General features: G+C 33.6%; 1 pseudogene; it reads left to right on the top strand.

The window, feature by feature from the left end:
* On the top strand, nt 1–18435 carry LOC110716962 (annotated as a pseudogene).
* Nucleotides 18436–19048: the final 613 nt, after the last annotated feature.

Genomic DNA, 19048 nt, shown 5'->3' with positions numbered 1-19048 from the left:
GAGAGAAAGGAGGAGGGATTATGAAATTTTCATTATCACCTTATTTAGCATTGAAATTGGAAGAAAAGAAGATTGAAAAGTTGGATTAATTTCAGAGTAACTCTGTTGAAGTAGAGGAAGGCGTTGATCTCGTCAAGTTTTTGTTTTCAGTAGCTGTCATGGGCCTTGAAAGAGAAGGAGAAATAAGTTGTCAGCAGCCCACCATTCAATAATTAAAGTAATCTGGGTTTTTTGAAAAGTTTGTGAAAATTAAATATATTCATGGGAGTACTTGTTGTAATGATCTCATCAATGCATAGTTTCCATATGTATTACAAGTAAATTTCTTATTATTTATATTTTTTTTAAAAAGAAATCTTTTATTTATACTTATATAATAATTAAAGATATTATTAATCAAATTTTCACATTGATAATTATCCCACTCAAATTAGAGCACTTAAAAAAAAAAAAAAAAACACAGAGGGACTACTTCAATTATTAGGGGTACTTTAGTTCCATATCCAATTCTAAAGATTGGTACTGTATGTTTCAAATCTAATCCCGATTCCCAAAATCCCAACCCATCAAGATAGGCACTTTCATTTTCAAATTTTTTATTTTTATTTTATTTTATATTTTTCTTGTGGTTCATAACACGAAAGCCAATTAATACAAAAGGCAACTATCCCTAATAATTGTCGGACTAATAATAGATGTAGACTTTCACGTCGGCAAGTGTCGGACTAATTAAGCAAATAACATCTTTATTCTTTATTAATAGTACTTATATATGAACTTAATGTTATTGTACAAGTACAACATTTCACACCTAGCCTAAAAAAAAGTACACTACCACTTCTTCTTGGATCAATCATGCTAACTGATATTCTTGCAACCATCTTTTTAGTGTTATTGTTTGTTTATGTTCCATTGCATCTCATCAATTCACTATGGTTGAAGCCAAAGAGGCTAGAGAAGTGCTTGAGAGATCAAGGCTTTCGAGGCAATCCCTACCGTCCGATCTCCGGGGATCTCGCCGAGATCACCCGCACGGCCAATTCATCACTCTCCAAGTCCATTTCATCCCTCTCTCAAGATATAATCCCTCATATCATGCCCTTTTTCCAACGAACCATCGAACAATATGGTATGTTCTACGAAACACTTTTGTTAAATCGTTTTATTATTATTTACATTTTTTTAACAATCGTCAATACTTTGTATTCAATAGAAAAAATGTGATAGATTTAAAAGAATGTTATAGTCGAATACATGGATATAGGCCAAATACAAAATACTACTTTCATAACGATTACATTTTTTACCCACACTTTATATCAAATTATTGCAAATATTATAAAACAGAGTTAATATTATATACTCCGTAGATTCTTTTTAAGGTCTAAATATCGGATGATTCTCCAAACTAAGCTTAAATACGAAACTAATTCCGAAAGTAGACGCGTGACAAAACTATTTACCAAACTAAGCTTCTGGAGTAAAACGCTGTCTCGGACAGCGTTTTACCCCCGATTTTTTATTAAAAAAAATTCAATGTGTTCAGACAGCGTTTTACATGTTGACTTTTTTTAAAAAAAAAATTCGTATGTTCTGACTTAAAAAAATAAAATAAAATTATACACTTTAAACGCTGTCTGAGGTAGCATTTAGAGTGCATTTGATTGTTATTTTAATTTTTTGTAATTTCTGATTTAAAAAAAAACACTATAAACGCTGTCTGAGGCAGCGTTTATAGTGTATTTGATTTTTTTTTTTTTTTTTTTTTTTTTTTTTTTGTAATTTTTGATTTTTAAAAAAAAAATATAAAAAAAATTATACACCATTGCGTTAATACGATAATGATTGTATTCGTTGGAATTGTATTGTATCCGAGTATTGTGGTTGAATTGGGATACGATTGTTGCTTCCTATCTTCTTCTCCTCTTTGTATTTAAGTTCATATTCACATGATTGCAATATACGGACAATACATATGCTTTGATTGCTGCCATTGTTTTGTGTTTAACAAAATCAATTCATGAGCAAATTCTACCATCCAAAACGAAGGTGTGTTGCTCAAGTAAAGCCTCAACAGAGGACAGAAAAGGTTAAAGGTAGGAGTATAGTGAATAAACCTGGGCACGGGTGATAAGTGTCATTTATGTCGCTATTTTTAAGAGTTTTCTAGTTATTTTTTCATAGTTTTTATATCTTTTTACTTGGTTTTAATAACATTTTATTACATTTGTCATGATTGCGTGTGAAATGTCGTTATTGCTCAATTTTGGCTTTTCTTGCATATTTTAGTTGCTTATGGCATTATATTAAACTTTATTGGTTTATTCTTATGTTTAGGAACACTTGGATAAGTTCATTGCTCAAGATTGAAGAAATATAAAACATAAAAGAACAAGTAATGAAGAAATGTGCACTTGATTTTCAATGATCGAATTTCAAACGCCTATATCTTTTTATCTACAAAACATTTTGGGGCAATTCCAATTGGAGATGAAAGCTTATCTTGAGAGCTTTCCAAATACAGGTCATATGCCCAATTCCGTTGTAAAACGTGGGAGATATGCTCATTTGAAGCTGAGCGGTTTGCCCAGTCCGATAGGAGCGGGCGCGCATCCTATGAGGAGCGCCCGCTCTAAACTTTCTGGAACGATTCTGCCATATTTTGCTGCAGCTAGGAGCGCCCGTGCACGAAATTGGAGCGCCCGCTCCTCTGCACGCTGCTCGACTTTTTGCGGAGCTTCCTAGGCAATTTAGTAAGGGGGTATAAATAGATTTTTTGCTCATTTTAGGGGAAAAAATTCATATTTTCAGTAGTTTTAGGTTTTTAGAGAGAGAAACTCTCAAATTTTGGAGAGAGAAAGTGAGAGAAACAATGGTTTTCATGGATTTTGGATAATCAAAGGAGGAATTTGATGATTTGAAGATCTCCATTTTATATCAATGAGCATTTCTTACTCTCTTCTCTCTTTATGCTTTATTAATTGCTTTGTTAATCATGTTTGAGTAGATTTCCTTCTACTAGGTGTTGAGTGAAGCTTTGTTATGGTTAATTGAGTTATTTGAGATAAATTTGATGATAATTGTGTGACTAAATTGATTGAATTGATGATGGCATGTTGTTTGTTTTAGATTGGATTGATCTCCCAAGATAGCAAACTTAATTGCATGTTAGTTCTAGTTTGACAAGGGATTGTGAATTAGAATTTATATATTTGATTGCATTTTGGGTAAATTTCTTCTACGCACCTAGTCAATGAGGGATCTAGGCTAGGAATTTGAGAGATTGCTCTTGATGGTAATTAATTCCCATTTTGATTCTTTCTTTGCATGATTGATTATCAAATCGATTCCCATTAACTTGTTAATTGTTCAAAGTGGATATTTGCCCCTAGTAGACTTTGTAATATCTTGATCTTTATATGTGTGTTAGTGTAGTTGTAGTGTCCACTATCCATAAACCGACTTCGGCGTAGCTTAAGCATTAGATCGAGAACAATCCAACATTACCGTTCCTTGTGGTTCGACTCCGAACTTACCACTAGACTTGTTTAGGGGTTAGTTTAGGATTATAATAAATTTTGTTTGGCCGTGAGGAGGTTAGTCAACGACATAATTTCCCCGCGCTCAAAATGGCGCCGTTGCCGGGGAACGGTGTCAATGCTTGATTGTTTTTTATTTCTTGAGTCTAGGTCTTTGTGTATACTTTTCTTTTTCTTTTTTTTTATTTTTTCTTGTTTTTGTAAAAAAATGGCAAGTAACTCGTTTCCTCAATATGATAATTAGCCTTTTTGTGAATATTTCAATAGACTTGAGGGATATTTGGATTTTGATTGTTGTAGTCTTTGGGAGGCTTGTGAGATTTGTTATTTTGGTTTGAATGAGCAAATTAGGGATGAAGTTGAATGCATGCATAATGGTGAATTTAGAGCATTATCAATTGATGATGCTTGGGATTTTTATGTTTGGTTTGCTTGGGATGTCTATAATAAGGGTAATCATGATTCTATTATTGATATGCAATGTGTTGATACTTCTAATATTAGCATGAATTCCCATGATTTGTTACATGATCCCTTAAGTGAACCTAAAACACATGATTTCAACTCTATTTCCTCTTTTGTTCATGATGATGAGGTACATGCTCAAGTTGATGCTAATGGTGTGTTTCAATATTCTTCATTATTTACCATGCCTTCTTGTGATGTGCTTCGTTCCCTTAATGATGAATCTCATGTGTTTGATTGTGCCCCCACTCCCCAATGTGATGTATATGCTCATGATCTTAATGTTGATTTTTCCAATCTTGGTTGTACTTCTTCTTCTCTTGTTGAGCCTCAACTTTCAACACCTTTTGAATCCCTTATTGCTACTTTTGAATCTCAAATTAGGTGCATTGAGCTTGATAATGAGCTTGAGCCTAGTAAGGAAATGATTCTTAATTCTATGAGAGGTCAATTAGAGATAATGAAAAAGAATGAGGAGCGTCTTGAGGAGGGAAGGAGAAGAAAAGAAGAGTTAGAAAGCCAATTGTCACCCTTGATGCTTGTTTGTGAAAAATCCCAATTTAATGTGTGTGTTGAGGATGATGATGATGATTTTGAGCAACCAAGAGAGTGTGAGGATCCCATTGGTGAGCATATGAGTGATGGTGAAGGAGTTGAGAACGAAGAGAGTGTTGATTTTGAAAATCCTAACCCTCTTTCCCATCTTGATGAGTCTCAAGTGCATGATTGTGATCCTTTTATCCATGAGTATTTGGATTCATTTGAGGTTATGTCTAATGTGTTTATTGAGTGTCAAATGAAAACCCATAGCCTTTTGAGTGAGTTCATTAAGAATGCTTCATGGGAGAGAGATGATTTTGAAATGAATTTGCATCCATTCATGCATGGCTTTGAGATTTTAGGCTTTAAGGAAGTTGAGGGAGTTGTTGTTCATGATTGTAGTGAAGGGGATTATTTAGTTCCTCTTGGAAGTTGGATGTTTGAGGGAGATCATGATCATGAGTGTTCTTCTTTTGAGGATTCTATGATTGATTTTCATGCTCAAATTGGTGATTTGAGGGATGGTGGTGAAGAAGAGACCATTTGTGAGACCATTGCTCCTATCCCCTTCTCTCATGTCCCTTTTTCTAGGAATTTCAACCATATCCCCTACACTCCTATATCCCTTCCTTCCTTTGTTAATGAGCCTATTGGGGAACCCCTTGCCTATGAAGATTTTCATGTCCCTCATTCGTCTTCTATTGAGGAAAAGGGTGATTTTGCCACCCAAAAAGATTTTTGTGAAGAGAGTTTGCCTTTCTATTCTTCTTCTTATTTTCTTGAATTTTCTTTTGATTCTTCTTCTTCTTGGCAACTCCCTCTTCACCTTATTTTGCGTGCACTAATCTTGGTGCATGCCCTTCTTATATCATTTGCTTACTTGTTATCTTATGAGATGTGTAGTAGTGCATTTGACAAGCTCTTGCGATCGTTGCAATATTATTTACTAGAGCGGTCAAGCTTGGACCTTAAGCAAGCCTTTCTCGGGAAGTAACCCGTGTTTTATTGCTTTCATTTTCTTTTCTTTTAAGAATAGATTTTCTCTCATGGAAATTTTTGTGTGCCTTTTTCTAGGTACATAACTTGATATACTTTGGTGCATTGGTTTGGATCAAGAATCAAGGAAGTTTGGCACCACAATTGCTAGCATATGGAAAACAAGATTCAATTCTTGAGAAGAGTGGCTTTGAAAAGTTTAATTGGGTCATTTGCGGGTATATACACCCACCTAAAATCCGGTAATATCATTCCTTGCTCTTTCTCCATTGGTTGATACCTAAAGTGGCTTTGAAATAGGAGATATGTTGGGTTGTTGGATTGATCTCCTTGTTTTCCCCTCCCATGGATTATTTGATTTATGTTTGAGCATGTTGTCTCATTCAAGCTTGGGGGAGGGGATTCTATCATATTTGGTAGATTTTGATTCATATATATTCCATGCACATTTGTATATGCTTTTCCATTTTCTATGTCTTGAAAATCACAAAAAGATTTTTGTTTCTATCAAGGCAAATTTGCAATGTATTTTCTTTTGTTCTTGCTTTGGACATAATACTTTTGGACTTGTATTCTTGAATGTCTTTCTTCCTAAATTTTAGAGGTGTGCACGGTTTGAGAATGTGTTAGGTTGACTCTAGGATATGGTATGCTAAGGTAGTTGGCTAAGAACTTTAGGACCATGAAGCTCTAGTTCACTTGCTTGTGGTAAGATGGAGTTGCTCTCTATAGTGGATATGAAATCAAGAGTTATTTATTGCTATCCCTAGTGAGGTATAATTGTTCTAGCCTTCATCATACTTTGTTGAGCGGCATATTTGGATCCTTGGCTATTGCATTCTCATATCTAGAACTTGACTTTTAGCTCCCAAGATCGCGACTAAGCCACTTTAGGGGATGACAAAGACATTTCTCTTTTTATAGGATTAATTTTAAATTTTAGATTTGGTTTGCATTTGCCCCTATTACTAGCCCATTTGATCCATATACATTCTTTTCTCTAACCACAATACAAGCCTTCCAGCCTTGGTTTCACTTTAACTCCTACCTTTAGTTTGTGAAGCAATTTTGTTTTGGAGCTTGTTTTATTGTTTATGGTGCAAGTTTAGAATTATGAGTTCATTTGCAAAACAAGTATGTGTTGTATATAATTTTTTTGCATAAAACCAAATGCATTTTGAGAAAAAGCCGCCCAAAGTTAAAAGAGGCAAGGACATTAAAAAAAAAAATAGCAAAAGCAAAAGCTTGGAAAAAGAAAATATCGAAAAAAAGTAAAGAAGAATGTAAAGCACAAAAAAAAAAGAGGTTTTGTTATTGTTGTTTTCCCTGTTTTTGTTATTTTGTGTTGAATAAGCTTGGGGGAAAGTTATTTAATAAGCATACTTGGCACTTTTGTTTTGGAATCGTTTGGATCTTGTGGAAGAAGTTCCACCCGTGCTTCACATAGGTTTACCGCCAATTTCAAGAGTTCTCCACACCCTTACTCTCCTAGCTTATATGTTACAACCTTGAAAGTCCTTTTGATCCTAAAGGGTTAAGTCATTCAATGATGGCGGGAAATAGGAATCAAGCCTATAGAGCGAGTTTGCATAGCCAAGATGTTGGGTAACCTTCTCAATGTTTTTAATTTCTTATTTATTTTCCGGTTCCTTCGTGGAATCATGAGAAGCTAACTTGAAAGTGGATTTGAAACTAGTAGAGAGAACGTGGTTTGATTGGTTGGAACAAAAGGTGGAATGTGTTTCCTTTAGTTCTCTATGCTTAGCATATGTTATGTTTCAACCAACCTTGGACATCTTAGAACGTGCATACCTTTATTATTTTAGAAATATTGACATTCATTAGTGTTTGTTCCATCATAAAAGTCCACTCTAGAACGCTTGTAACTTTTCTCTTACTTCGATTTATTTTATTTTATTTATTTATTGCTTTGCCTTGATTTTTTTCAAGAGTTATGGGTTAAACTCTTAGGACACCCTTACGAGAGCTTACTCGTCCTCTAGAGAAATCTAAGGGTTTAAAGTGCTTGATGCATACGCTAAATGTATTCGTGATTCCTACGAAAGTGAGTTAGTGTATATTCTTCCCCTTCTAGTTTTCTTTGTTTGTATAAAATGCATCACATTCCCTTGTGTTTCTTTTGTTTTGCTCGAGGGCGAGCAAAAGTTAAGCTTGGGGGAATTTGATAAGTGTCATTTATGTCGCTATTTTTAAGAGTTTTCTAGTTATTTTTTCATAGTTTTTATATCTTTTTACTTGGTTTTAATAACATTTTATTACATTTGTCATGATTGCGTGTGAAATGTCGTTATTGCTCAATTTTGGCTTTTCTTGCATATTTTAGTTGCTTATGGCATTAGATTAAACTTTATTGGTTTATTCTTATGTTTAGGAACACTTGGATAAGTTCATTGCTCAAGATTGAAGAAATATAAAACATAAAAGAACAAGTAATGAAGAAATGTGCACTTGATTTTCAATGATCGAATTTCAAACGCCTATATCTTTTGATCTACAAAACATTTTGGGGCAATTCCAATTGGAGATGAAAGCTTATCTTGAGAGCTTTCCAAATACAGGTCATATGCCCAATTCCGTTGTAAAACGTGGGAGATATGCTCATTTGAAGCTGAGCGGTTTGCCCAGTCCGATAGGAGCGGGCGCGCATCCTATGAGGAGCGCCCGCTCTAAACTTTCTGGAACGATTCTGCCATATTTTGCTGCAGATAGGAGCGCCCGTGCACGAAATTGGAGCGCCCGCTCCTCTGCACGCTGCTCGACTTTTTGCGGAGCTTCCTAGGCAATTTAGTAAGGGGGTATAAATAGATTTTTTGCTCATTTTAGGGGAAAAAATTCATATTTTCAGTAGTTTTAGGTTTTTAGAGAGAGAAACTCTCAAATTTTGGAGAGAGAAAGTGAGAGAAACAATGGTTTTCATGGATTTTGGATAATCAAAGGAGGAATTTGATGATTTGAAGATCTCCATTTTATATCAATGAGCATTTCTTACTCTCTTCTCTCTTTATGCTTTATTAATTGCTTTGTTAATCATGTTTGAGTAGATTTCCTTCTACTAGGTGTTGAGTGAAGCTTTGTTATGGTTAATTGAGTTATTTGAGATAAATTTGATGATAATTGTGTGATTAAATTGATTGAATTGATGATGGCATGTTGTTTGTTTTAGATTGGATTGATCTCCCAAGATAGCAAACTTAATTGCATGTTAGTTCTAGTTTGACAAGGGATTGTGAATTAGAATTTATATATTTGATTGCATTTTGGGTAAATTTCTTCTATGCACCTAGTCAATGAGGGATCTAGGCTAGGAATTTGAGAGATTGCTCTTGATGGTAATTAATTCCCATTTTGATTCTTTCTTTGCATGATTGATTATCAAATCGATTCCCATTAACTTGTTAATTGTTCAAAATGGATCTTTGCCCCTAGTAGACTTTGTAATATCTTGATCTTTATATGTGTGTTAGTGTAGTTGTAGTGTCCACTATCCATAAACCGACTTCGGCGTAGCTTAAGCATTAGATCGAGAACAATCCAACATTACCGTTCCTTGTGGTTCGACTCCGAACTTACCACTAGACTTGTTTAGGGGTTAGTTTAGGATTATAATAAATTTTGTTTGGCCGTGAGGAGGTTAGTCAACGAAATAATTTCCCCGCGCTCAACGGGCCGGGTTGGCCCGTGTGCCGCCCGGCACGGCCCGAATTCAAGCACGGCACGACACGAAGTTCAACTCCCGTGCCACGGACAGGGTTGAGAATTCCCAGGCACGGCCCGGCACGAGCACGGGCATGGCCCGCCGTGCTGGCCCGCAGGCACGGCCCGCGGGCCAACGGTAATGTTACAGTTTATTCTAGCTCTAATAAGCCAAAAAAACGGCTAAAAAACGGCTATTTTGCCAATTTGCTCCCCAAAAATTCTATAAATACTCACCTCCATTTCATTCCCAAATCACAAAATCACAATCTCTTCTTCTTATCTCTTATATTCTCTAAATCTCTAATAATCCTTATTTTCTTAAATTCTCTAATTATTCTCTTAAATTCTCTAATTATCTTCCTAATATCGGAAAAAATTAAAAAGTTCGTAATCGTAATTAGTGGAGCGTTGAAGCACGGTTGTAAGATCTAAACTAATCTTAAATTTATTATTGTTTTATTGTTATTATTAGAATAATCTTGTTTAATTATTATTGTTGTTAATTGTTATTGTTGTTGTTATAACTGTTGTTATTAATTATTATTATTGTTACAATTGTTGTTATTATTTATTTTTGTTGTTATTGTTATTGTTATAGTTGTTGTTATTAATTATTATTATTGATATTTTTATTGTTAAAATTGTTGTTATTAATTATTATTATTATAGTTAACCACTTTTTATTAAAAAATTAATTGTTAATTATGGCATCGAACAACCCATCATCTAGGTCTAGGGGGAAAGGCCGACTTATCCGTAGTAGTAGTTCTAGGGAACCACCAAATACAACGAGCCCCCAAATTACGAGTCAAACCAATGACCCCATTTACTTCCCCCCGGGCTATGAGCCATATAATACGTCGGGATTTCCAGCACCACCACTAAACCAATTTCCACTACCACCATACCAATTTCCACCTAATTATATCGGTGATCAACAAAACTATTGTTCTAGCCAAGGTAGCCAAGAAAGTACCCGAATTCCCTCCGGTTCTACCCCTTCTACTGCCACTCCCACTAGTCTCACTACTAACCATCACGCACATCATGAATGGTTAACCGAAACTGAGATGCTACTTTTGAAAAACCGAAGGAGTGAGGTATGGCGTTATTTTGTCCTAAGTAAAGATGGTGAACAATGGGCAAAATGTAAAACATGTAATAGTGTATTCACGGCAGTTACCAAAAACGGGACGGGACACTTATCTAGACACATGAAAGCTTGTGCAAAACCAGCTAGTGATCCAACCCAGCCCAAAATTTTCCAATTCCATCCATACGGCTTTACATACAACTATGAGAGGGATAGGGATGAACTAGGAAAAATGATAGTACACGCCGAACAACCTTTTCTTTTCTTGGAAAGTGACGCATTCAACACCTACATTAACAAAGCACTACAACCCCAACATAAAAGAATCTCTAGGAAAACCGTTCGTTCCGCCGCAATGAAAAATTTCCTAGAGTACAAAGTCCGGTTACAAGCCGAATTGAGTAACCTTAACTGTAGAGTATCTTTAACAGCCGATTCTTGGGATAGTGGTTATAAATATCACTATTTATGTGTGACTTGCCATTGGGTAGATGATCAGTGGATGTTACAAAAAAGAATAATACATTTCAAAATGCTGGAATACCCACACACCGGCATTAACATTGCTCACCATTTAATGCAAGCAATAGACGAATACAACCTTCGAGATAAAATGATGTCTATGACTTTTGATAATGCAACCTCTATGACATACACAGCTAATCTTATCAAACAAAACTTAACCGATGTACTATTAGACGGTGAAGCTCTTCATACTAGATGTGTTTGCCATGTACTTAACTTATGTGTACAGGATGGAGTTCGGGCAATTGGCCCATACTACAGCAAAATCAGAGATGCTATTATGTCTATTAATAGCTCTAACATGAGATACCAAGAATGGAAGAGTTTTCTAAAACAACAAAAGATAAGGGTAATAAAAATTAGAACCGATTGCCCAACTAGGTGGAATTCCACCTATGACATGTTAACAAAGGCAATTGAGTACAAGGGCCCGTTAACATTATTTTACAACCAAAAATTTCCACAAAATGCTTTGTATGATGATGATTGGAAAAACTGTGAAAGATATATGCAATTTTTACAGTTATTATATAACATGACGTATTGTTTTTCTACTGTTTACAATCCTTGTGCTCAAAACTTTCTTTCTAATGCATGCTTACTCGCCCAACTTTTCGCTGATCATCGCCATCAAAGTGATTATGATCAGTATCTTCCAGCAATGGAAAAAAAAGTGGCGTAAATATTATAGTGAGATTCCTTTGATTTATATTTTTGCTTCCATATTAGATCCTAGGCAAAAGTATGAAAACACATTTATGTTAGTTGACATTTACTTTCAATGCATGTTTCTTGACGATGATGTAGAAAACTATAAGACTAATGTGAAGGATCAGTTTTTTGCTTTATATAGAGTCTATGAAGCCAAATATGGAACCGTTCCTCGCTCAGGGCCTTCCCAACCATCCAAAAACGTAAGTAAGAAGGCCAAACATTTATTTTCACAAGCTACTAACTTGATTTCAAGGTTTTCAGGTGATTCATCAATCAGGAGAACGCAAAGCGACGTCTCGGAGTTGCAGATGTACCTGAGTTACGACTTCACCAAAGGCATGGACGACGATGAGATAAACAGCCTCGACCTCCTTGCATGGTGGAAACAACAAAGCTCGAAGCATCCAACTTTGGCGGCAATGGCACGAAACATTCTTGCTATCCAAGTTTCCTCCGTCGCCTCCGAACGAGCTTTCAGCGCATCCGGAAGGGTTTTAGACGATAGAAGAACAAGTCTAAAACCCGAAACACTAGAAATGTGCGTGTGTTTCAAAGATTGGTTGGATGCGGAAAATCGCTCACAAGACCGTTCTTACGACCACAACGACAACGAAGAAGGAACCTCCGCTTCCGGTTCGGGTTCGGCTAGTTCCCAATCTATGCAACTAGCCGATGACCTTGAAGGCGAAGGCGAAGACGAAGACGAAGACGAAGACGAAGACGAAGACGAGCAAGAAGAAGGAGAAGAAGAATAGACAATTATTGTATTGTACGATTTTAAAAATATCAATTTTATCATTTTCCAATTTTTGTTTAATACCATCATTGTATGATTTTTATCATTGTTATCATTGTACAATTTTCTCAACTCAAGTAATAATAATATAAAGTACGCATTATTCACATCCAAAGTCCAATTTGCCTTTTTTCCCGTTTTGTTACAATTTGTAAATTCATATTAAAAAAAAATAAAATTATACCAATTACTAATAAATCATAAACATTAAATTTTAAAGTAATAGTATAAAGTAAATATATAAATATAAATATTGAATATACAAATTATAAAACATAAATATTCAACTTATAATTATAAAATTCATAACTTAATAACTTATAACTTATAAGTTATAAACTTATAAGTTACCTTATAAAACTTATAATTATAATTTTATAACTTATATACATTATAAACTTATTAATTTATAATGTTGTCATATATAAAAAAAAAAAAAAAAAAAAAAATTATTTGAAAACTGCACCAGCCCGCTGCCAGCTCGCAGGCCGGCACGTGGCCGGCACGGCACGAGCCCGCCAGGCACGAGGGCCGTGCCGTGGGCTGGCCTATGAAAATGGCCGGCACGGCACGGCACGAAATCCTGGGCCCGCCGGCACGACCGGCACGGCACGAACCAGCCCGTGGCCCGCCAGGCACGGCCCGCGGCGGCACGGCCCGGCACGGTGCCCAGGATTAATAGTGAAAGTGAAGGAGAAAAAAAAAAGTAGAAACTTTGATTAAAGGTGTGAAAACAGGAAGACGGTCGAATAATTGGTAAAAACCAAATATAATAAATCTTAGAAGGAGACACTAATCTTTAGTGCATGAACTCCACGTGTAGAACAAAGAAGAAAAAAGTTTGATTAAGCTAGGAAAATGGGGCAGCTCAAGAACACAACAGCTTTAATATTTTTTTTTCCTTTTTATTTTTAAATTAGAAATTAAAAAAATAAAAACAAATACACAAAAAACGCTGCCTCAGTCAGCGTTTTTAGTTTTTTTTTTTTTTTTAAATCAAAAATTACGAAATTTTCAAAAAAAAAAAACACTAAAAACGCTGACTCACTCAGTGTTTTAGTGTAATTTTTTTTATATCAAAAGTTACGAAATTTAAAAAAAAAAAAGGCAACATGTAAAACGTTGTCTCATCTGAGACATCGATTTACATGTTGACTTTACAGCGTTTTACACATTGATTTTTTTTTTTTTAAAAAAAAACAGAAGCTTAATTTGGTAAATAGTTTGGTCACGAGTCTACTCTACAAAATAGTTTTATAATAGAGCTTACTTTGGAAAAAACTTCCTAAATATCCCGAGGGACCCTCACTTATATTCTATTCCTTTTATTATTTTATTTGTCCATTTTGCTTTTTTTTTTTTTACAATTTACAATACTCAATATAATACTCTGTATTATAAACTGTCAATTTGCATTGGAATCTTGAGAATTAATACTTCCTCTGTTACGTATTATTTGCAACAAACATTGCTGGACGTTTCCAAAACAAAATTTGTTAATGTTTGATTAACAAAATGAAGGGTGTGTGATTAAGGGTAGGAGAGAGAAAGGGGGATAATTAATTAATGGCCACCACTACCAATTGCCATGGCCTCCTCGACACCACCTACCAGCAGCAATATCCACCACCACCCACATCCACCTACTCGCCGCTACCCCGTAACCACCGGTCCACCACCACCACCATGCTCCGAAACCCCACCAGCCAAATTGCGGAACCCCACCACCTGAGCAAAATCCCGGAATCCCACCACCAGTAAAATACTGAAACCCCAACGGCCACCACTTGAAACCCCACCACCAGCGAATTTCCGAAATTATTAGTATGATACGTATGATTTATTTGATTTTTTTTATAATTTTTAGTTTTTTATTTTTTTTTATCATGATATAAAAAGTCTGGATAGATTTAGATAGATTTTTTACGTAAAAAAGTTAGTTTAGAGTTTTATTTCAACAAAATTTAGATGGATCTTTAGGATTAAATTGTTAGTTTAGAGTTTTATAATCGAAAAATACTAATCAATACACAGTTGTTTTTCACATACGGAATATGTTTCTATAATTTTCATTAATAGTATGTTATTTCAAAATATCCTAAATCGAAAAGGATTATATATGTTTCTTATAAAATATGAATTGTATCAATGAAATATACGTTAAGAGTTGGTATTGGAACAAAAAAATTATCCTAAAATTCAACAAACTACCCGGACATCGTACGGACACAACACTAGTTTACTTTAATAACCGAGGCCAATACTTTTAAATAATAATATCGATAATCTTTTGTGAATAGGAAAGGACTCTTTTATGTGGTATGGAAGAAGTCCAAGGCTTAACATTACAAAGCCTGAGTTTATAAGGGAAATATTTGCCAAGTATGAGGTATTCACCAAGCGGCCTCCTGGAAAGAAGACACCTTTTGGGCTTGTAATGCGAGAGGGTGAAGATTGGGCTAAAGTCAGGAGAATCATCAACCCTGCTTATGACATGGAAAAGTTGAAGGTAATACTATTTTTTTTTATACAATACGAAGTATGTATTAAATGAGTGAACTCATTACACGGTAAAACAAACTTATCCAATATTTTGTGAAAATAGAAACATGTTTTTAATATAACATTGCTTCATCACATTTTTACATTACATTGATTAAATGTGGTGTCATGTTCAGAATATGTTGCCAACAATGGAAAAATGTTGTGACAAAATGATACGTAAATGGGAAGAAATGGTAGCCACAACTGGATCAGCTAAAGTCGATGTTTATTCTTCTCTTAATGCCTTATCCGGAGATGTAATTGCTGAAACATCTTTCGGAAGCTCTTATGAAGAAGGTAAAAAACTATTTAAGCTCCAAGAAGAAGAAATGTTCCTAGCTTTTCAAGTAATGCGATCCATGTCGAACTACATTCCTGGATGGAGGTATGATCAATGTTGTTATTTTTCAATTCAACCATATTTTAATAGTTGCAACACATACACATTTTTATAATATACAATACACTTTAAATGGGGTTGAGAGATTATTAGGAGTATAATTCAAGTGGGAATAGGCTTTAAATAAGGATAAAAGTGTAACTTTTTTCAAAAAATATTTCATTTATAATGTATTGCAAGTATTGAGATATTGCTATGTTATGAAAGTGTTGTAAATATTAAAAAATATACCAAACTACCTTTGTTTCGATTTGATCGTAATATTATTTAATTAACTATGCTACTTGCACCAATTTGAAAGTGTTTGGTTGGAAAACCATTGCTAAGCTATAACAAAACTATCCAAATTGCTAAGCTATAACAAAACTATCCAAGAATTCGAAAATTCGATAATTAATCCGCAACCGATTCGAATTTTTGGATATCTGATTCGAGTTTTCATTTCGAATCGGATATCCGATACGAAAAAGCGGATATCGGATGCGAATTCGGATATTGATTTTCAAAATTTCGGATATCCGATATCTGAAATATAAAGGCTGAAATAGTGAAATATATATAAATTTTTTAATTTGTTCATATAAAACTGACCCTGTATTATTAACTTATTATAATATTCTTAATATATTTGATGATAATTTTTATTGCAAAAAGACTATTATTTTGTTAAAATATGTTGTACAACTTAGTGATACAAAAGTGGTAAAATTAGTGGATAATGGATATCCGAAACATCCGATCTAAAAATTTCGGATATTTAAAATTTTCGAATCGGATGCTTCGGATATTAGTTTCTGATATCTAAGCATTCGGATCGGATATTCGATCCTTGAACAGGCCTAATCATGATTGATAGACGATAATAAATGGATGGATTTTACAATTTAAGGCCATGTTCACTTCACCTAATTTTTGCGGAATTGAAATTGTTTTTACTGAACTGAAATTATTTTTGCTGAAATTAAATTATTTTTATTGAACTTTTTAAATTAATTTTACTAAACTGGAATTATTTTTGCTAAACTGAAATTATTTTTTTTTACTGATTTTCTATTATATTTTTTCTTTATAATTAATGAACTGAAATTATTTTTACTGAATTGAAATTATTTTTACTGAACTGAACTTATTTTTGCTTAAGTGAAATTATTTTACTGAATATTATTTTTTTAAGGTGAAGTGAACAAGGCCGAAGAAAGTGAATTTATATATACATTATTATTAGCTTGAAATCATCTCAAATCACATGTAAAATTAAGTTAAATCATCATCTTGTAGTCCCGTTAAGTTTACCTTATTTTTGCTGAATTGAAATTATTTTTACTGAATTGAAATTATTTTTGTTAAACTTAAATTATTTTTGTTAAACTTAAATTATTTTTGCTGATTTTATGTTATATTTCTTCTTTAAAGTTACTGATTTTTAGTGAACTTAAATTATTGTTACTGAACTTAACTTAACTTAATTTATGAATTGAACTTATTTTTGCTGAATTGAAATTATTTTTACTGAATATTTTTTTTTTTAAGGTGAAGTGAACATGACTGTACTCTGTATTAAGTTAAAAGTTTAAAACTAGCGTATATCTTGGATTGAGAATATAAACTATGTATTCAACATTAATAAACAATAGCTAGAAGAACTAGAGAAAACAAATAGTAGTACTAAATAATAAACACCACCCAATTCAAATTAGATATATTTAAGCCGATTAAAAGATAGCAATATTATAATGGATCGACTTCTAACTTTATTTCTTATTGTCTCGGGTTAAATTTTATATTAACATTTTTATTGTCAAACAGGAATGTTCAAAATAATAGATGATGTGAGTTTTCAGTGCATGAAAATATTATCACGTATAAGACATACGTTGTCAATAATTCTTCTTTATGGATTAATAGTTAGATTTTTCGATATCTTGCATTTTGCACTAACTTGGAGTAATTTGATCTTGATGTTTCAGATATCTACCCACTAAAGTTAATCGAAGGAGAAAGAAACTGGTTCACGAAACTAAAGAAATGGTGAAAATTTTGGTGGATAAAAAAAAAAATTAAGGCAAACAGGGGAGTCGATAAATAAAGTTGACTTACTAAGTATAATGTTAGAGTCAAATGAAAAAGAGATTGAAGAAAATGGAGTTGGACTTCCAATGGAAGAAGTAATTTCTGAATGCAAGTTATTTTTATTAGCCGGAAAAGATACAACTACATCTTTATTAACATGGGCAATGGTGCTCCTTTCCGAACACCAAGATTGGCAAAGCAAAGCTAGAGAGGAGGTTTTGTCGCGCTTTGGGAAAGATAAGACACCGGATTATAGCGACATTAATAGCCTTACAATAGTAAGTTCGCTTATCCATGATATAGTCTTATACGTATCTTTTTACTAGTCAGAGTGTAAATAGGGACGAATAAAGTATTACGTAAACAGAAATTTGAAGTTTTGGTGTGATCTAGTTTTATCTCTTTGAGCTTTATGATTTAACACACATTGCCTTCCTATTTTACAGGTGAATATGATTATAAATGAAACATTGAGGTTCTACCCACCAGTTTCATCTCTCTCACGAATCATCCATACAAATACAAAATTGAAGCAACTAACTCTACTTAATGGTATGGAGGTTAATATGCCAACGATCATGGTGCATCGTGATCAAGAATTATGGGGTGACGATGCAAATGAATTCAATCCAAATCGATTTTCGGAAGGAGTGGTAAACGCAACTAAAGTTCCAGGATCATTCATCCCTTTTGGTGGTGGACCTCGAATATGTATTGGAAAGAATTTTGCATTGATAGAGGCAAAGCTTGCCTTGACAAAGATTCTTCAGCACTTCTCATTTGAGCTTTCCCCATCTTATGTTCATGCACCTATGTGTCTAGCGGCAATGGTGCCTCAATTTGGTGCGCCTCTTATCTTGTACCAAGTTTAAGTAATTTTTCATGCTCCAGATTGTGGTGAGAAATGCTATATATTTTACTAAGTACTTCTATAAATTAGTCAATGGATAATTGTATCCATTATTTAGAACTGTAATAATTTTTACAATGCCCATGTTTTTTTTTTGGACAATGCCCATGTTCTATTATGTATGATCTTGACGATATATAAGCTAAACTATGTAAGTTGTATATCATACTTTTTATGTTTTCTTTTAAATGAAACACTTTAACTTTTACACTACTTTTTAAAGCTACTTCTACACTATTTATATATTTGACTTTGATTAGCTTTGATAATTTATTGTAAAGAAAAATAATTCATGTGGGATCTTGTTAGATTCGTATCGTTATATACTTTATTAAAATATTTGTTTTTGTAAAATCTTACATAATAGTATTAAGAAGATATTGATAATTGAAATAACTCTTTGGTAATTGCGTAATGAGAAATGTTGCATTTAAAAGAAACAAGAGGTATATATATATATATATATATATATATATATATATATATATATATATATATATATATATATATATATATATATATATATATATACTTCTTCCGTTCCAGAAACTTCGACTCGTTTTTCATTTTGAGTCGTTTCCAAGATTCAACTCACTTCTATGTTATACGTTTTCTTGGAAACCTCTTTTATTATCTTACCTCTCCTATCCCATGCTATTTACACCATTTTTCTTACACAAGCCCACCTTTTTACCTTTTTTTATTTATTTATTTTATTTTATTTTTATTTATTTTTAGG

This window comes from Chenopodium quinoa, unplaced genomic scaffold (assembly GCF_001683475.1).
Source record: "Chenopodium quinoa cultivar QQ74 unplaced genomic scaffold, ASM168347v1, whole genome shotgun sequence".
NCBI classification, from domain to species: Eukaryota; Viridiplantae; Streptophyta; class Magnoliopsida; order Caryophyllales; family Amaranthaceae; genus Chenopodium; species Chenopodium quinoa.
This window is presented reverse-complemented; position numbering and strand designations above follow the sequence as displayed.